We start from the raw sequence: 21,767 nt of genomic DNA on the forward strand, positions 1-21,767 counted from the left end.
AATCATTTGCAAGCTTTTCTGAAATGTTTGAACCATAATAGAAGGTGAAAAACTAATCACTTCTAGGTACAAACAATCAAACCTTTTCATTAACAACTTATAGCTTTTCTATATGCATAAACAACCATCCGTTAATGTTGTTTAGCCGCACATGTAACTTTAACAAGTCGTGCAACGTATCTGACAATTTTTTGCCACTGAAATTGTTCTTGATAGATGTGTTGAAAATGGTCTAGAAAATGGATTTGACCAGTACCTAGGGACATCGTTGCAACAAATAATTGGAGCAGCGGAGCTAGTGTCAGTTCCAAAGACTCATATTCTCCACATGTGGAGTATATCTCAGGTAAGGATGTCTGGAAAAAGAACATCCTTTAAGTACAAGATGCATTTGGGTTTGGAGGCAACTGCAAACACCCATGCCATGCGTGAGAGAGACCCTCATTATCCATGCCCCACACTGGATAAACCAAACTCCTTTAGTTCATAGACCATGTTGTATCCCATGTGACAACATGTGTCAAAGCAAAACCTACCTGTGGGTCCATAATTGCGGAATGCAAAAATTTATTTTGGAGACTACACACCTAAATTTCTTGGCTCTTACGTGATCTTGTCATCCCGCTGAAGAGCAAAAATGGATGAAAACATAGAAGTTTATTCATCCAACTTAAAAAAGCAAAGCAAAGAATATGCAAAAATGGAAATAACACCTATAGTCAAAGGCACCTGCCCAAATTTCCCGCCTGCAAGGAACACTAATTGAAAATTAGTGAAATTCAAGTAGTATTACACAGGTAACCATGGATGTTGCATTTGCAATCCAAACCCCTTGGTTATTATCTACATTATCAAACCCCTTGCTTAGACTTTGCAGAGAAACTGCTCAACTAGAAGCCAATAGTAATTGAATTCAACTTTAGAAGTTGAAATTGGCCACTACCCCTTGGCAGCTTGTGGACTTCTTTCCTTGAAAGTGCAAGTGTGAAGGTTCCAAGAATTGACCATCACCACTTAATGAGTGATTTAGTAATCACAAGCTGGGTCTTACTCCAAAAAATATTCTTGTATAGACACTCTTAGTGTTGTAGATGAAATAGGAGACCCACTCAAGTTGGAATTGTATTCACAATTGGATCTTTTCTAAACCCAAAAATCCATAATCTTGGGTTTTTGTGAACAGCTGTGTTCTCAAAAATGATGGCTTCATCTATACACCTTGGTAGAGATAAGCCCTTATGAGTTAAAGACGTTCAAAAACTCAACTTGATCTTCACACTCAAAGTGTGTAGTGCTAAAATAACACTAAAAAAGTTAGTAATGGCAAGACTCTTGCTTGTCCATTAAAACTGATGGGTGAACTGGATAGAATTGTTGGAGCTTGAAAGAAATCATTGATGGATTACAAACATATGGCTCTTAGCCATTCCACAATAGGGGACTCTTAGTCCTTCAAAAATGGATGGCTCTTAGCCCTTTGTGTTACCATATCAATATAGAAACATTTTAGTAAAATCATACACAATTTCACCTTTCCCATAGAGAATTAGGAAGGAAAGAGAGAGAATGTTGGGCTAAGGAAAATCCATATTCTATTGTTTTGAATGCCCGCTTCATATGTCTCTATACAAACAATGGCTGTGTGGTAGCTTATCCTATAAGCGTACAACAGTGTACTTGTACCACACTCTCGTAGAGAGAGGTACCATAATTCACATCTGGACCCACCTAGTATATATGTGGTCATGAATGTACTAGAGTGACTTAAGTATGACACTTTGCCTGTGAATAAACATTAAAACAAAATAGATTTTAAAAAATCCATAACTGAGCTCGCCCTTGACAGAGTAGCTAGTGCTATAGCGGAAGCGTAAATAGAAATGAGATGGAATTATGTCAATCTCACTGGCATACCATGCACGCAATGTAAACCATTGGCGACATTGAGGCCTACAAATTGAGCCGATAACAGAAGCTCCTTGCACAAATTGGGCATGGATACATCACAACTTGCCATTGTCTTACAGAAATTGTGAGCTTATATTTGCCGCATGCCCAAAGTTGTGTGCCAATGTTGTTGATTTGAAGTCAACGGCAGGATCTTGGCACGGGTTAGAAGCCTTATTTCTCATAAATTTTGTCAAAGCACTTTGCTTTGTATAATAGCCAATCTTTGCCAACTTAAAAGTTAAAATGTAGAAAAACAAGAAAACTTGAAACTGTCTAACATGGTTGCCCTGCTGTGGCGAGTTGACTTAAGTTTCTAAATAAAAACTTTCTCAAATCTGGCTCATAGTCGTATTTGCTGCTTGAGTGAGGTAGCTATGTCCTCGTTTGATTTAAAAACTTGCAGACATTTAGGCAAGTTTCCTTAAGTTCATATGCTAATAGCATATTCCAAACTTTAGAAATCGCGATGCCAAATGCCGAAAGGAAAGCCTTTCTTCACCTTAGTAATCATGGAGTTTTGGTGCTCGTAGCTAACAGATACTCTTGCCAATTACAATGTCATAGCAAAAGAAATTCAACCTCATGCTTGCTTCGCTTGACTACTATTGTCCTTGACAATATAGATCGACGGATGTGTAAAAGTAGTTCGTGTACTTATGTCGCCTACTCCTTGGCAAGCTATAACACCTTTGAAGTGATTATGCATCCAGTGCATGGAGCTGTGCTCATGAAAACCTTGCTCTCCTCCCTCCTCTAGGTAGCACAAGTAGGAAATATAAAAAATATAATGGATGATGTATACACAAGTAGGTTTTTGAGTGTCAGTATATGGAGCCTTGCTCTATTAATGCATCTGGTTTTCCCAATGTTGTTGGCATATATCCTTGAAATCCGTTGGAGTGGTCGTGCTAACAATAATTTGATCATGACATGTTCAACCTCCTCGATTATAGTAACTTGCTTGGGAGTCATACCTCAACAAATTCAAAACGCTTGACCATACAAGTAATAGGCTGTGCATTTGTCTTTGCATGTCAAAGGGAAAAATACGCCCTTGAATTTGTGGCTCAACCACATTCCGGTGGTTACAAAAGCTTTCCACATGAGCACCCTTGTACAAGGCCTTGCTCCCTTATAGTACAAGTTACATGCCATCCGTGACTGGCCTTTATCGTCAATCTGCAATAACAATGGTTGTAAGCAGTTGTTGAAAGGCCTTGCTCCCTTATAGTACAAGTTACATGCCATCCGTGACTGGCCTTTATCGTCAATCTGCAGTAACGATGGTTGTAAGCAGTTGTTGAAAGAATAAAAGAAGTTACCTGGATTCCAAAAAGCTCATAGCCATACGATGTATCGCCAACTCCAATAATTAGCAGTGCTAATTTGGCCCGCAACCTCAATTCAAAGATGTAAGATTTCCCACCAAAATCAAGCCGTGCTTGAACGTGATTGTATAAAAGCTCCAAGTTAGTTGTTGTTGCCCAATTTGCAAGCCCTTTCATTCGGAAGGTGCTTTGTTGAGCTTCTCGTCGTTAAACAAAACGGCTTTTCGAGGATCAAAGATTACTACTTAAAGACTTTGCAAGTGCAATCTTTGAAAGTTGCACTATTGTTGTGCACCAAATTTTTGCAACTGATCAGCGGCTTGCCGAAGATATGTTGGAACCTTGCCGAGACACGGCACCTTGCCGTGCTCCGTTGAGTGCCGCTTGTATGCAGTGTTGTGGCCGGGGGTGGTCACGCACCCTTTATAACTCAAAGGTTAAAAGCTAACCTTCAAGCATCCAAGTGTGTGTGCCCCTTCACCTTTCATAGATGGCGACCACGACGGGTAACTGCATACAGATTGAAGACGAAGGAACTCTCTGTGTGATGCTCATCGGCCTAAGGTCCTATCACGTGAATCCCTTGTCATGATGACGTGCATCGTTCAAGACCTCCTTCTTGGCAATTGGTGTAGGTTGGAAATCCTTCCCCCCTCGCCGCAAGCGGCCCTGCACACGGACCTTACCCGGCTTCGACCTCCCCGCCTATCAACCATGCACATGCAGTCGAGTTGCAGTTTCTTCTTCTCCCCCATGTGAAGCATGCAAAAGCCCCCCAATCTTGAGGACCACGCCCTCCATGATAAGAGAGAGAGAGAGAGAGAGAGAGAGAGAGAGAGAGAGAGAGAGAGAGAGAGAGAGAGAGAGATGCAACAAGCCATGCAAGGACATCTTCCCCTTTCCTCCATAGCTCTCCTGCCTGAGCTTTGATACCAATGTAAGGCAAAGGGGACTAGAGCATGCTCATCACCACCCAACCATGCCCTATATAGGCCCTTGGACCTCTAAATATAGGGCCCTCATTGAGTGCATATCCATCCTGGCCCATGGCCCTGTCCCATGGCCCTGCCTGGTCCTACCCTTGGCATGACACTAAGGATAGGGCTTGCGGCTGCCCTTGGACTGCTTACACATGCTCTCCACCACCTGCCATCTCCTTTGCAACAAACCCTAACTCACCAAGCACACAAGAGAACAACAACAATGCCACTCAGGAGCCAACCACCATCGCTTTGTTCCTCTCCATTTCATTTCCTTTTTGTAAATGTATATTCTTCTTGCATCTTGAAGGTTTAATCTTTCCTACTCATGTATCTCCTTTCTATAGGCTTCAATACCATGGGACATAAACATTTGAATTGATTCATGAGGATTTCCATTTTGTATTGGGTAAGATGTTATTGTATTACAGAAGGCCTCTTTTGGTTGTCTTTTTCTCCACAAGATGCCTTCCATCAATTTTTTTAAAAGTGCTTTGATGAGCTTGAATTGCATCAACATCAAAAGGCTACAATCTGCCCTAGCATATCCTTTGCATAGGGTTCTCCAAAAAAAAAAGCATCAATGGGGGTCGCGAGAGCTCACTTACATTTACATACGAAGCTTACATTCTATCTTTTTGTTTTCTATTACACAGCAGCTTCAATTGATACAATTCAAGAATAACATTAAGGTTCACAAGATCCCCCTTCTTTTGAAAAAGTAATTCATTTTTGGAGTTCCAAGTTTCTCTCAACAAAGTAGCTTGTACCATGAAAATGTTCGTCAGAAGATCCAAACTGTCAATGTGTCTAGATCCCAAAGCAAGGTCTCGTCTAAACAAAGGAGTTCCCAAATGTGTGTACACCAACTTGTAGATAGCTCCCATGAAAGCTCTAGTTTTCAAACAACCCTAGAAGAGGTGCATGAGGCATTCGTTAGGATGCTTGCATCATTTGACACATATACCTTCAGCTAGTCCTCTTGCTTTAGCCTTGTCCCCAGTGGGGATGAAACCAAAGAGAAGTCTCCAAAGGAACATTTTATCTTTCTCATCGCATTTGGCCTTCCAAATGTTTCCGATCACTTGGGTCCATTTGCTTTCGCCCACTGCTTGGACCAGAGCCTGTTGAGGTGATATATCCATACTGTTGAAGAGAAAATATTTTCATAAATTGGTTTTGTCTTAGGCAAGCAAAAAATACTTTCTCTAGTCCAATTCTAGACTTTCCAATCAAGTGGTGTGGAGCAAGTCGGAAGGGTAAGGTTGAGATCTTTTGAAGTAGTCTTCCAATGAGGATTTCCTCCTGGATCGATAGATTGTTAGAGAGCTTCAGATGTTCGAGTGAGCTCCAATCTCCTTTCTGGTAATTCTGAAGCAAATCCAAGTTGACAAAGCCCTTGTTGTTAAGATTCATGACTATTTCAAATCCAATGGTTATTTAGACCCAAGCCTTCTACAATGGGACCCCACGGGGACCAGTGCCGAGTAGTACCTTTCCAGTATCTTAACTCTTCGTTCCACTTGAGTGAATCTGCGGCTTTACAACATTTTCAATAAATTTCCCACTAAAACCTCCTACTTGAGCTCTAACTCTAAAAGGGGAGAGAAGCATGTTTTGTATGTTGAGGTTGGACCATGAACCTCCTTTAGACCTCATGGGGGTTTCCAATACCATTTCCCTTGCCATCACTGCCTAGCTCTCTTCAGAATTGGTAAGGGAGTAATTTTTTTTGGCACATAATGCTATGTCATGAATGACAGGGTCACGGATGCCAAGTCCTCCATGATCCCTTCCATGACTTACCAAAAGGTGTGAACACATGGCGTTGACTAAGGTGCCTAGTATCAGTAAAGCTACAAAAGTTTTCTAATGTGGAAAGTATATTCTCATGAATCAAAAGCATTTGAATCGGTATTTAAATACTGAGAACAATAAGCTTGATTGTACAAGGACCTTGAAAGATGGCTTCCATGCAGTGTTCGGGAAAGTTTAGTTATAGAAGAGACTAAATTGTTCTTGAACTCTCATACTTATAAGATTTCTAAAAAAGTCACAGGATGTATCCTTTTTTGAGAATAAACGATGTAATTCCCTTTTAACCAAATAATCAACGAAAATCTCATATGGCACCACAACTTAGTACCTTCTAAAAGCCTACACAAATGGAAACTTATTGTTGCAAATGAATGTTTCAACAGGTATACATATAAATTTACATGGATAGAAAACACGAAAAATATATAAATTTAAAAGACTCACATGTAGCCTACATGAAATTGAGAAAAAGATACGTTATAAAACATCCAATTAACTCATATCATCATCTATAAAAGATACGAAATTTCTTGAAACCAAAAACTTTTTATCCATTGAAGCTACCAAAGCTAGTTGTTCCACTTAGTTTCATTAGCTAGACTCTTGAAAGATTCCTCCAACCATTGTACACGCACCATATGAAAGTTGCAAGGTCATCATCGAGACTCGACCCCGTGCACATAGTGCTATGATGATTCACAACTTCCATGCTAAAACATTATATGAGCCACTCTTCACGTTGTCAGACATTTCTTGGATGAGCATAAAGTCACTAATTCATGCCAAAAGGCTTGCCTATCAGCCTCATGTATATATGTGTACATAGCCCTGCAAATCTTGGAAGTGACCCTATAAAAATTCATGTACAAAGGTGTGATTTTGCCAATCTTGGGTGCTGATTTTTTGGGTTTTTCGAGTCCCCAAAACATGGATTTTAATAAGTATTTTCAACCGTGCTTTATAGCTCGTGAATCGGACTTGTACATCATGAATTCTGAGCATCCTAAGAGGACCATCTCAACTTAGAAGGTGATTGCGGGTGCATGCGACAAGGACAACTGGGACAACTTGTGGATCTAAGATTAGAAATACTGAGATTTTACATTTTTGGGGATAGCCAAGGTGATTCGCTTTGAGCCGTGTGTTACGATGCATCATTCGATGATTGGAGCAACAAGTTATGCCGCAGGGAAAGTTGTCTGAGAAGTTCTTATGCTTGGGGAGAGAGCTGGAATGCTTTGGGCTTGGGAGGAATGAGGAGGAGGTTGCCATGTGGTGGGGAGATTATCCCACATGAGAAGAGGAAAAGGGAAAGTGGAAGGTATATATAGTTCTTATGCTTGGGGAGAGAGCTTGAATGCTTTGGGCTTGGGAGGAATGAGGAGGAGGTTGCCATGTGGTGGGGAGATTATCCCACATGAGAAGAGGAAAAGGGAAAGTGGAAGGTATATAGGGAACAAGTGTATTAGAGGGAGAGGAGCTCTCTCAAGACTTGGCTATGGGGCTCGTGGGCTCATGGGGAGGGAGATGGTGCATTTTGGGAGTTCACACTTCCTGGACAGACGCCTGGCCACTTATTTTGGTCCCTGGCCACTTGCCGCCACCCCATTCCTTGGTCAAAGGGTCACCGACAGCTCATTGTTTGCCCAAAAAAGGCCTAAAAGGAGCCAATTAAAAGATGCCTGAGAAGAGAACCTTGCCAGCTAAGAAGAGAGAAAAATCTTGGGGATAAAAGATAAGAAAGCACCCCTTTTAATAGTTGTAACACTTGCACAACTTTTAGAGAGCTCAATTTTGAGCAAGAGTGCACCCCCGACTTCGAGCGGCCATAACTCTTTCATCCTTCATTTGTTTTTTGTCCATGGATACTCTACAGACATTTCCACGAGACTAGATTCGTCAAGATGTCCCTTGTTTCTTCTTTGAGTGTGTTTCATGCTTGAAGGGTTTTCCATAAATCTCTACAGGTGTTTACCACAGGTGTTTTCGACCGTGCAATAGTTCTTCCTTCCTATGGTGTGGCTCGTGCAAGGCTATAGAGGCATTCATTTTCCTTCTCGTTTGCATGCTGACATCGTTTTGGTTCCCCCACGGAGAAGCAAGTGCTCATATGCTCCAATTCCTGTGAAATATGTCTATTCTGCAGGGCAGAGAATGTAAAAGGGATGTGGGTCCTTATGGACAACCGCCTATGTATGTGCAAATTGTGGATATCACTTGAGGCGGTTGTATAATTGGATTGCAGCCTTTGGAGGATCGTGAGGTTTTGTGAAACCAAGCACTAGGGGCCGAGCTACCTAGTGTGAGGTGGATTAGGTACTGGAGAAATCCATCGACATCCCTTGAGCTTTCGACGTCACATGTCATAATAATCAATATCTAATTCTCCTAAATGATTTTCTCATATTAAACTGATCATTTAATGTGGGGAAGTGCCAAGGGAGAAAAAGCTAGAATATTGGTTAAGTTAGCAGACCGGCCACGGTAGGGATCCAAAGGAGGGAAAATAGGGATCCAAAGGGGGGGCCATCTGCAAAAGAGCCATGTGAAACAATGGGCTAAAAAGACCCTAAGGTTTAGCCCATTAAGACTTCCAAAATGCTAAGGTTCCAAAATTCAAAGGTTGTGTCCAAAGGTCAACCTTAGGGAAAATTGGATGCTTAGTGTGTGTGCCCAAAAAGTCTTCCTGCATCCCTACATGGGAGGGGGCGAGCCCCAAAGCTAGGGGATGAGAGAGAAAACCACACACACACACACAGGCTCCCTTTACACAAAGGGAATGAGGGACACATGTCAGCTCCCTAGGCCAGATGCCCACAAGGTGTGCCCAATTCCTATTGGAAGACCCTTGAAGTGGACCAATGAGAATTAAGCTAGAGTAAATCTAGTTTAATTAATTTAAAAACATTTAATAAAAGAAACCAATAAGAATTAAGTGTCCTAGAAGACTATTGGGCAGTCTCCCAAGGGGTCCAATGAGCATTCAGGAGCCCCATGGCTTGCCTGATTCCTATTGGCCAGGAGGCAAAGGGGTCCAATGAGAGTTTAGTTTAATTATTTAATTACCTAAAGCTCTCACAAAAGGGGAAAGGAGGACACATGTCAGAAGGCTATCACTTATGCTGCTTAATCCCTATTGGCTTGACCTGGGGAGGTCCAATGAGGCAAAAGCCAGCCTAACTTAGCAGCTAGGGCTCGCCCAAGAGAGAGAGGGGGCTGATTTTTGCTTGGCATTCACTCTCAGACTCTCACACTTGACCATGTGTGAAGGGAAAAATACTCTATCTCCTCCCAAGCTTTAATGGAGAGCTCATCACCTACTCCAAGCTTGTGAGATAGAAGCCTACATCAACACTCTCTTGGCATGTGGATGCAAATCCAACCAAGAGCCAAGCTTCAATGCATGCTCATCTTCTCTACCAAGCTAATTACTAAGCTAAGCTATGCTAATATGAGTGATTATGTGAGGAGATGTACTTCTTTCTCGTAAGATACTTCTTTTTCCTCTCAATCTACTCTCATACCCTGCTAGCTCTCACCATCTTCGAAGGTGTGTGAGGTCTTGGGTCTGAGAACGGGGATAATTCAAGTTGTGTTTGATTAAGTGTTTTGCTTGGTGTATGAAGCTTCCATCTTCATTGCACTAGCTAGTCTTGAAGGAACACAAAGAATTGTATTGTACAATGTCTCTCTTGATGGGAGAAACCATAATACAAAGCCTTTTGGAGGGGGGACCGGCTCCATGCAAATCCGGTCCTCAACTGTTGTCAATAGTTTAATTGCTCTCTCTTTTGAAAGTATTGTCGATGCTATCTAACTAGGTGTTATGCTTTTTGTTGCTCTCTCCACCCAAGCACTCTTGTAATTATCATTAGGAATCTATTCTAATGAAATGCCCACTATGTTCATGCTAATTTCCGCTACAAATAATATTCTAGGCCATTAAATGTTACATTGGTATCAGAGCTCAAGGTTTCTCTTTTCTTGCTCAAGAAGGGAGGTCCTCAAGCTAGCTACAAATGGTTGGTATTATTAATTGCCTGTGAGTAAGCAGAATAGGGATTTTTCAGCCTTGCAGTGCGCCTGCCTTTGTGCAGTTAACGGGGCATCACCGTCGAGAGCTATGGTCTTAATAGTGGAGTCCTACGGGGCTTGCCTACGGCTTAACCACTATTGAGCTATTAGAAGCTTGACAGGAGCCGGTGCTGTTTTGGTGTCGAAAGACCCTCTCTTCTATTCCTTGCAATTAATGGTATTCGAGCCGCGGGTACAGTAGCTTGAGTGCTTTTTCTAAAGGGGTAAAGAGGAGTAGCAACTAGGGCTTGAAGTGCCAAAGTACACCTAAAAAGTTTACACCTAAAAATTGTTAGAATGGCTGACAATATTAAAGAGAGTGAAATTAATGTTGATAACTTTGATTTTGCTCATGAGCAAGCTACTAATGATGCTTCAATGCTTGTTAATTATCTTGTTTCTAGGCTTCAACAAGCCATGGGCAATCCATCTCTCCAAAGTGAAGTGCAACGGCAGCTCCGTGCTCACGGGATTCTCCAAGCTCATCACCATGACGAGAGAACACCTAGGAAGCCTCCTTGTGAGACTACCAAAAGAGGTCTCTCTCCGATTCGGGAAGAAGAAGAGAATCCCTATGAAGGGCTCAAGAACTTACTTCTTGATGATGCATCTCCTTCCCAAAGGAGAACTCAAGAGCCTCCACCGAAGGAACGAGAAAGAAGCGAGTCTCCCGCCACCTCGGCGGAGATGGCTCCACGAAGACGGCGGGCTAAACGCTCTCCATCACCACCAAAGCGGAGAAGACCATCACACTCTTCTCCACGTCATAATTCAAAGAGGGATGATAAAAAGCAAGAGAAGAAAAAGGCGAGAAAGAGGACACCCTCTTCTCCATCTTCTTCATCCTCTTCCTCTTATGAAAGCTATGGTGAAGACGACAAAGATCAAGACAAGAAAAAGGCGAGAAAGAGGTCACCCTCTTCTCCACCTTCTTCAAATTCTTCATCTTCTGAAGAAAGTGATGGTGCAACTTTTGAACCATCAAAAAGAAGAGGCCATAGAAAATCCTATGCCGCATGGAAGAGGTCGTCCAAGCTGAAGAAATTCAAAGAGGGAGGGAAGAGCATCTCTTTCCTTACCTATGATGGTACCTTTGGTGCTACAGACAAAGTTTTGGCCTTTATCCAGCAATTCGATGCGGCGTTTGGAGATGAGGGCTTCACGGAGTCCTCTAAGCTACGCCATGTAGCTATGCACTTTCAAAAGTCCGCCAGACAATGGTGGTCTAGCCTACGAGCCAACGGTGAAGCTCCACGAACATGGAAGGCTTTAAGAGCTTCCATTATGAAGCAGTTTTTGGCCACCGATGCCAAAGACAAAGTACTCACCGAATGGCGAAGCTTAAAGCTCTCTCCCAATGAATCCATCCACAAATATGTAGACAAGTTTTGGGACTTACAACTCAAAGCCACTGTCTTCAAAAGTTGGATTTTGGAGAGCAAAAGCAACAATTTTGTGCGGGCTTAACCGAAGAAATGGCGGAGTATGTCAACTCCCAAAGGCCACGTACCATATCGGCGGTAATACACCATACTATGGTGGCCTCGCGAATCAATTTCCAAACGGGGGGTAAAAGAAATAATAAGCCCCCGGAAAACAAGGGTTCCAATGAGCCTAAGGGGAAGGACAATGTCCAAAAGTCTCCTAAGGGCAATTCCAACAAAGCTAAAGAGAAGGGAGTTTACAAAGGAAAGAATAAACTCTCTCCTGAAGAGCTTGAGCGTTATCGTAAAGATAACCGGTGTTTCAAGTGCGGCGAACAAGGGCATGCGTACCGCGCTTGTCCCCAAAAGAACAACCGCCAAGATCCTCCTAGAGCTTCTTTGGTTGAAATCCAAGAGGAGGAGATTCACCAAACTCACCACAAAGGATCTCCTCTATGCCATGCTTGGGGAAAGGTAAGAGAACATGATGCTTTTATTCTCTTTGACCCTGGTTCTACTCACAATTTTATATCTATGGAGTTAGCCACCAAGCTAGGCATACAATCCTACGAGATGGGAGATATCCTACCCGCAGACAGTGCCTTCAAGGGGCAAGAAGCTTCAGTCACTCCCTTAATCGGGAAATTGAGGCTTCATGTCCAAGGCTATGTGGACAAAGAGGATTTCTTTATCTCTCCTCTCAAGCATGAGGATGTAATCCTAGGGGCACCATGGTTTGACCGTGTGGCTGCCCATGTTAAATTTCCTGAAAGGAGAATCTCCTTTAAGTTCAGGGAAAAGGACATGTATATAGATGCTAGGGAAATGGGTAACACCATCCCCATTGTACATACACCAGCTTTCAACAAGTCAATAAAGAGCTCTATTTCCGTGTACATGATTTTTGTTAAAGATTCTCAAAATGAACCTAATGCTTTAGCAAAAGAAAATAAAAGCAACCAAAAGGAATTAGAGTTATCCAATTTTCTCAAGGGGTTTCAAGATGTCTTTATTGACGACATCCCTTGTGAGCTACCTCCTAAACGAGGTAATGACGACCATGCAATTGAACTTCTTCCAGGAAGTTCACCGCCTAACAAACCTCCTTATAGAGTTTCTCAAGCTCAACAAGAGGAGATTATGCGGCAAGTGCATGAGTTAATTGAGAAGGGCATGGTTAGGCCTAGCTCATCTCCATTTTGCTCACCTGTGCTATTAGTGCAAAAGAAAGACGGCACATATCGTATGTGTGTCGACTATAGAGCACTAAATAGGATCACTATCAAGAATAGGTTTCCCGTTCCACGGGTAGAAGACCTATTTGATAAGCTACAAGGATCGACCTACTTCAGTAGGATTGACCTAAAAAGTGGCTATCATCAAATAAGGATAGTTGATCAAGACATTGTAAAGACCGCATTTCGTACTACATTTGGTCTTTACGAATACATTGTCATGCCTTTTGGCTTGACTAATGCACCAGCCACATTTAACCGCTTGATGGAGAAGCTGTTCAAGCCTCATCGAACCTTCACTGGAGTGTTCTTTGATGATATTATCATCTACTCTAATTCATTGGAGGAACACAAGCAACACCTCCAGGTAATATTTCAAGTTTTAAGAGAGAATAAACTTTATGTTAATCGAAAGAAAAGTGAATTTTTCTTGCAAGAGATTCAATATTTAGGTCACATTATCTCTCAAGATGGAATCCAAATGGATCCATCCAAGTTAGAGGTAATAAAAGGATGGCCTAAACCAAGGAATCTTCATGAACTAAGAAGCTTTATAGGTATGTGTGCATACTATAGACGCTTCATAGAAAAGTTCTCACAAATTGCGGGACCATTACATGACCTAACAAAGAAAAATGTTAGGTATACGTGGTCTGCTAAGGAGAACAATGCTTTCGAAAAGCTTAAAGAAAAGCTTATCTCTCAACCTGTGCTTACACTACCGGATCTCTCAAAACCATTTGAGGTCCAATGTGATGCTTGTGGTGATTGCCTTGGGGCTGTTTTGCTCCAAGAAGGGCACGCCATAGGCTATGAGAGTCGAAGGCTCGACCCTGTTGAGCAAGCTCTAGGCATATACGAAAAAGAACTCCTTGCAGTTCTACATGCCTTAGACTCATGGAAGCACTATTTATTGGGGACTCCTTTCATTCTGCGAACGGATCACCAAAGTCTTAAGTACTTCATGACGCAGACCAAGCTCTCCGACAAACAAATGAGGTGGGCAAATTTCCTTTCGCAATTTCATTTTCATATTGCTCACATTGCTGGCAAGCATAATCAAGTAGCCGATGCACTCTCAAGACGACCGAGAGTGAATGCGGTTTCCATAGCAACTCACAATGATCTATCTTCAATGATAGATGAGTATGCTATTGATCCCGATTTTAGAGATGTGATTTCAGCCCTTGCATTAGGGAAGAAAGAAGAACCATTTACTTTACAAGATGGTTATCTTCTCTATGGCAATAGACTATGCGTTACTAACTCACTACGTGAGAAAGTAATGTATGAATCTCATGCTCCCCCATATGCGGGGCATAGAGGGATTCAGTCTACCCTAAAGGGAATTGAAACATATTTCTATTGGCCTACCATGAAAGTGAACATACATGAGTATGTTTCCAAATGTGTGGTATGTCAAAAGACAAAATTTGATAGAGGGAAGCAACTTGGATTGCTTCAACCCTTGCCAATCCCTAATTCACCGTGGGAGAGCATATCCATGGATTTTATCTTTGGATTGCCTAAGTCTATCCATGGGAATACGGGAATATGGACGATAGTAGACAGGTTCAGTAAACAAGCTCATTTTATACCTGTCAAAAAGACTATCAAAGCCCATCAAATGGCAACCCTCTTCATTTCACAAATTTTCAAGTACCATGGCTTGCCAATGTCCATAGTGTCGGATAGAGATCCTAGAATGACCAGTAATTTCTGGAAGGGTCTCTTTGAGAATTTAGGAACAAGGCTAAACTTCTCTTCGGCCTATCATCCACAAACTGATGGCCAAAGTGAAATAGCTAACCTAACTATTCTCGATCTACTAAAAGCCTATGTAACGGAAGTAGATCAAAGATCCCAATGGGAGAAGTACTTACCCTTAGTAGAGTATGCTTACAATAACACTGTACATACTTCTACAGGAAAAGCACCTTTCGAGGTAATTGAGGGAAGATCAAAAAGTCCCTTGCTACTTAAGGTACATGGGAAGATCTTCGCTGCAGATGAGTATAGCCGAGACCTACAAGAATCTTTCCAAAAGATTAAGGATGCTATCTCTATCTCACAGCAAAGGCAAAAGGCTGCTGCTGACAAGCACAGAAGAGCCCAAGCCTTTAAAGAAAACGATTGGGTCTTGTTAAAGTTTCCCAAGGCTCGATTAAGGCACACGACGGGCAAGAATCCTACGGGCCACCAAAAGTACTATGCTAAACTAGCAAAAAGGTACTATGGTCCCTTCCAGATTCTTAGGCCAATCAATGAGATGGCCTATCAACTTAAGTTGCCCAATCATTGGCTCATACACAATGCTTTTCATGTGAGCCTCTTAAAGCCTTACAAAGGAGAGCCACCTCAAGAACCAACTATTGAAGACCCACCGGAGATCGAGGACCACGAGGAGGTGCTGCAGCCCGAGTCCATTCTCCGACATGAAGACAAGGTATTAAGAGGCGGTAAGACTATCAGACGATATCTTATTAAGTTTAAGAATTATCCTTTTGAAGATGCTAGATGGATGCAAGGCATACAATTAAAGGATAACCTAAACCTTGTCAATGCTTACAATGCTTCCCAAGAGTAAGCAAATGTACAAAATGTTAAAAATGAACAAAAATTTTGTCTTATAAGACTCTCTTTTTCTTGATTTGTGCACAAAAATAAAGTAGTATGCATGCTTAGATCAAGTTTGCGGAGACGACGTCTCCCCAACACCAAGTAGAGCTTGTCACTCTACTATGGAAGATTGATAAGACTAATGTGCAGACATGCTTGCGGCAGCCTCAGGCTCTCAAGCGCCAAATGGACTAGTCATCCATTATGGAATGATGTCGTAGGGTAACATAGGGATCCTCTACCCGCTAAGAAAAGGACTCATGCATATGCTTTATCTTCTCTACACCATAGTCGAGGACGACTATGATTTCAAGAGAGAGGTAATGTCATAATAATCAATATCTAATTCTCCTAAATGATTTTCTCATATTAAACTGATCATTTAATGTGGGGAAGTGCCAAGGGAGAAAAAGCTAGAATATTGGTTAAGTTAGCAGACCGGCCACAGTAGGGATCCAAAGGAGGGAAAATAGGGATCCAAAGGGGGGGCCATCTGCAAAAGAGCCATGTGAAACAATGGGCTAAAAAGACCCTAAGGTTCAGCCCATTAAGACTTCCAAAATGCTAAGGTTCCAAAATTCAAAGGTTGTGTCCAAAGGTCAACCTTAGGGAAAATTGGATGCTTAGTGTGTGTGCCCAAAAAGTCTTCCTGCATCCCTACATGGGAGGGGGCGAGCCCCAAAGCTAGGGGATGAGAGAGAAAACCACACACACACACACAGGCTCCCTTTACACAAAGGGAATGAGGGACACATGTCAGCTCCCTAGGCCAGATGCCCACAAGGTGTGCCCAATTCCTATTGGAAGACCCTTGAAGTGGACCAATGAGAATTAAGCTAGAGTAAATCTAGTTTAATTAATTTAAAAACATTTAATAAAAGAAACCAATAAGAATTAAGTGTCCTAGAAGACTATTGGGCAGTCTCCCAAGGGGTCCAATGAGCATTCAGGAGCCCCATGGCTTGCCTGATTCCTATTGGCCAGGAGGCAAAGGGGTCCAATGAGAGTTTAGTTTAATTATTTAATTACCTAAAGCTCTCACAAAAGGGGAAAGGAGGACACATGTCAGAAGGCTATCACTTATGCTGCTTAATCCCTATTGGCTTGACCTGGGGAGGTCCAATGAGGCAAAAGCCAGCCTAACTTAGCAGCTAGGGCTCGCCCAAGAGAGAGAGGGGGCTGATTTTTGCTTGGCATTCACTCTCAGACTCTCACACTTGACCATGTGTGAAGGGAAAAATACTCTATCTCCTCCCAAGCTTTAATGGAGAGCTCATCACCTACTCCAAGCTTGTGAGATAGAAGCCTACATCAACACTCTCTTGGCATGTGGATGCAAATCCAACCAAGAGCCAAGCTTCAATGCATGCTCATCTTCTCTACCAAGCTAATTACTAAGCTAAGCTATGCTAATATGAGTGATTATGTGAGGAGATGTACTTCTTTCTCGTAAGATACTTCTTTTTCCTCTCAATCTACTCTCATACCCTGCTAGCTCTCACCATCTTCGAAGGTGTGTGAGGTCTTGGGTCTGAGAACGGGGATAATTCAAGTTGTGTTTGATTAAGTGTTTTGCTTGGTGTATGAAGCTTCCATCTTCATTGCACTAGCTAGTCTTGAAGGAACACAAAGAATTGTATTGTACAATGTCTCTCTTGATGGGAGAAACCATAATACAAAGCCTTTTGGAGGGGGGACCGGCTCCATGCAAATCCGGTCCTCAACTGTTGTCAATAGTTTAATTGCTCTCTCTTTTGAAAGTATTGTCGATGCTATCTAACTAGGTGTTATGCTTTTTGTTGCTCTCTCCACCCAAGCACTCTTGTAATTATCATTAGGAATCTATTCTAATGAAATGCCCACTATGTTCATGCTAATTTCCGCTACAAATAATATTCTAGGCCATTAAATGTTACATCACATGTAAGTGTTTTTGTGGCAATCAAATATGGGGGAGGAGTTCCCACAGTTTCATGGATTGCGTAATGAGAATGCATAAACTTTTATTAAAAAATTGGAAGTCAATTGCTTACTGCGAAGTATACTAGACCAAGCTCTATTGTTGCTGCTATTGCAATAAAGCTTACATGATGAGACAAAAGTTTGGTTACACAATCATGAAGAGTTGATGCAAGCACAAACTCCAAGGGTGGTTTTGGACTACAATCGTGTCAAGCAAGCTTTTCTGGCATAGTACAGATCCATTGAAGTACCTGATGAAGTTTGGCATGAAATTTTTGGGTACACTCAAAAGGGTAATTAGAGTGTTGATGATTTTGTCATGTAGTTCACCCGTTTATGGGATAAATGGGCCCGAGCTTTAGGAAACGATATCCCTCCATCCATGTTAAAGAAGGACCATTTTGTGGCAAACTTAAAAGAAAGTCTGAAGTTCAAAGTTGAGCTGAAAAGGCCCGCCACATTTGAGGTGGCAGTTGTTATCGCCAGAGAGAAAGAATGGAAGGCTCAAAGACTTAATGAGTATGGGAAAGCGGTCCCTGTGCAAAGTAATGGTGACCAAAAGGAGGAAAATCAGGCAGATGTTGGACACCAACCTGTTCAAAGGACTCCTAATGCTGAACAGTTACAGTGAAATATGTAGGACATGAAGACCATGATGCAAGAATTGCGACTTAGTGTTCTTGGAGGTGGAGCCGGTTGTGGTCGTGGACATGGTAGAGGAATGGCCCAAGCATGTGAAGCTCAACCTAATGCTAATGCAGGTCGTGGATAAGGTGGTTTTGAACCACATAGAAGATTCATCCCTACCTATTATAATTGTGGTGAACTTGGTCATATCAGTACTTATTGTTCAAAGCCAACAAGGATGGGAAGTGATATGTTTCCACTCCCCCAGCAGATTCCTAATAGAGCTAATGACTATGCATTGGATATACGGGAAGATTAAGATACTGAACATAAAAATCAGGCTTCAACCTTTGGTGGTCATGTGGGTATTGTGCGGGTTTTAAAGAAAGAAGCAAATGTGTTGCCCGTGGGCAAAAGAGAGAGGGAAAGCTATGATTCGCCTAGTCCTAGCAAAAGGAAAGAGGAAGAGAAAGAGAGTGAAGATGCAAAAACCAAGAGGAAGAGAAGACATTGTAGATGGTTTGAAGTGGCATATTTACCTTTGGGAGAAGGCCACAAACAACTTACAGTTTCAAGGAAGACCTGATTGGGAGGAAAGTAGATTGTACTTTTGGATAGTTGATGAATATGGTGCCCAAACTCAAGAGGAAGTGGAATTCATTAAAGAATCTAGAGAAAGAGCCAAAGCATGGACAAGTCAGAGTGTTGGTTGTGGGAGAGTTACCCAACATTTGTCCTATGGTGAACACTTGGCACAAAGTTGTGGGCATGGGAGAGGCCTATATTGATGGAGGTTCTCAAGTTGTGTGATCACACAGTCATGTGTCGAGAGACTGGGTCTCATTACGTGCGGAAACTCTGGGTTTCGGATTTGACTAGCAAACCATGCCAAAGTAAAATGTTTGGGGATGCTTAAGAATTTGGAAGTTGAAGTCTTCAACGTGAAGGTTATAGTAAACTTTCATGTTATGCCAACTGGCCTGGGAGCTTTTCCTCTCATTTTGGAGTGACCTTGGTTGAGAGCTGTTGGTTGGTGTGCAAGATTGGGGCAAGGGCACAATATGTGTGTATGGCAGAAGGGTGAAAAGAGGGTGTTTGATATGACTACCAAGTAACCTATGGCAATAGAAGATGTGAGTGAGAATGATGACTCTGAAGTTGCTAGTGAAAACAGTTCTGAAGATTTAGAAAGTAGCTCTGCTTCCAGTTCCAACGATGAGGGTGAAGTGTCATTCTTGTTGTTGGATGAGGAGAAGAGGGAAGTGGGTGAAATGTTGCAAGTGTCAGGGAATATAAATGCTTCAAGCCGTTTAGAGAAACTTGAGGAGTTGATGCAGCCTAAACAGGAATTTCCAGTGAAGAAAGAATTGATTCAAAATATGTTGAGTGCCAATTTGACACAAGGAGAAAGAAGGGAGTACTTAACAATGTTGGACAGGTTTCCAGATCTTTTCATCACTTCATGTTAAGAAATAAGGGGTTTTGTTGGGGATTCTGTGAAGATTGAGCTAGTTGAAGGGGCAAAGCCAATACGACAGAAATTAAGAAGGATGGGTGAGGAGAAAACGAATGCTTTAAAGGAAGAAGTGGATAAACTTTTGGATGCAGGGTTCATTGTGCCAATTGATAATGTTGAATGGGTGAGCCCCATGGTGATCACTCCAAAGAAAGATGGGCGTTGGAGAGTTTGTGTTAATTAAAAGCCATTATATGCAGTGATCAAGAAAGATCCTTATCCTTTGCCTTTCATTGATCAACTTTTAGATGCAGTGGCTGGTTTTAAAAGATATAGTGTTTGTGATGGTTATTCAGGATATTTTCAACTTATCCTTGCTCCTAAAGATAAAAAAAAGACAACTTTTATCACACCATGGTTGTTTCTGCTTTTGTTGTCTTCCTTTTGGGTTGACAAATGGGCTTGGAGCTTTTGAAAGAAAAGTAGATTGGGTCCTTACCCCGTTCCTTGGGAAGTTTGTCAAAGGATTCATAGATGATTTCTATGTATACAGTTCAAGAAAAGAGCATGTTCAAAAGCTTAAAATTACTTGTGCAAGGTATGATGAACGCGGGGGTCAGTCGAACCCTAAGAAATGTCATTTGGCGTACACAAGGGTAAAGCTTCTTGGACATGTGATTTCAGAAAATGGGATTGAGGCGGATCTAGAGAAAGTGGAGTCTTTGTCGTTACTACCATCTCCAAAAGATACCAGACAATTGGCCACTTTCATACAAAAGGTTAAGTATATGTTTCATTTCATACCTTTGGCATAAAACTATTACAACAAGCAGTTAAGAATGATCCCTTGAAGTGGTCTTGTGACTGTGACGATGTTTTTGATAGAGTCAAAGAGGTTTTGAGTACCGTGCCCATTATGCAAGCTCCTGACTGGGAAAAGGAGTTTTATGTTAACCCATCAGTAGGAGATGATTCCATTGGGACCATGTTATCGCAAAAGGGGAAGGAATCTCAATATATGAAGCTTGTTCTTTATGCTAGCAGAGTGAAGACTCCTCATGAAAGAGATTTCTCTAAAATTGAATTGTTGATGACCAATATGGTGTATGCTTGCAGACGATTCAAACACTACTTGCTACAAAAATCATTTTCCTTTCTCACCATTTATTCATTGCTTCCCCAGCTGTTCAGTAATTCAAATATATCAAAAACAGTGATGAGATGGGTTATTGAACTTCAGGAGTTTTAGCTCATCGTTTTGGTGGAAGAGAGTACTCGGGTACCCTGGCACATTTACTCACTTATAAAGACACTCCCGTTTTGGTTAAAGAAGAAGTGGTGTGAAAGAAGAAAGTCAAGACTCTCGCCATCTCTAGCTTTGCTGTTATAATTTGATGGTTCTTATCGAAGAAGTCATGATGCTGCTTCAGGAGGCATTGTCATTTATGATGGACAAGGAAAACTTGTAAGGAAGCAAGGGTTGAAACTTCATGCAAAAAGTAACTATGAAGCAGAGTACATGTCTCTTGAAGGTGGTTTGCACATCTATTTTCAATTGGGGATTAGACGCTTAGAAGGTGGTTTGCACATCTGTTTGCAGTTGGGGACTAGACAGACGCTTACAGATCAAAGGAGTTGCCTTGTTGGTTGTGGAGCAAGTGTTGGGAGTATGGAAGAATAAGAATCTTAAACTAAATAATTTATGCTTCAAAGTGAAATCATTGCTCAAAAACTTTGAAACATGGAGTTTGCAACATATTGAGAGGTCTCAAAATGAAGAAGCTCATGATGCTGCCCAAGAAATGATCATCTGTGTGTTTGTGTTGAATTCAAATGCCCCTTTACATCATGGGTGGGAAGTGTTATCGAAGGATGGATTTTCTGTTGACCGGTGTCCTACTTGAAGGTTTATCATCCTCCAAAAATCATGCATTTATAAGAAAATCCAGGAAATAAAAAATGCTTGATGATGTACTTTACATGAAAGGAAGTGATTTGGTTTTGCGTCATCTGCCATGGAAAGAGGAAATCTACAAGATCTTGGAAGAAAATCATGAGGGATATTGTGGACTCTATCAACATGCCTGGCTGCAACAACTGATCCGCCATGAGCACCACACCCTTATACAGCCTCAATCCTCTGTTGACTAGGACACAAAGATTTTGGATCTAATACATGTTCCACTCGCCACAAGTGCTTGTTGAGCCACCTATTCCTCTACCACTACATGTCTGCCACCCTTGATCCCAACAAGCTCCATTTTTGCCTAGCTGCGGCCCTCCACACCATGAGA

The sequence above is a fragment of the Adiantum capillus-veneris genome, chromosome 20 (assembly GCF_014529385.1).
Source record: "Adiantum capillus-veneris isolate H3 chromosome 20, ASM1452938v2, whole genome shotgun sequence".
Lineage (NCBI taxonomy): Eukaryota > Viridiplantae > Streptophyta > Polypodiopsida > Polypodiales > Pteridaceae > Adiantum > Adiantum capillus-veneris.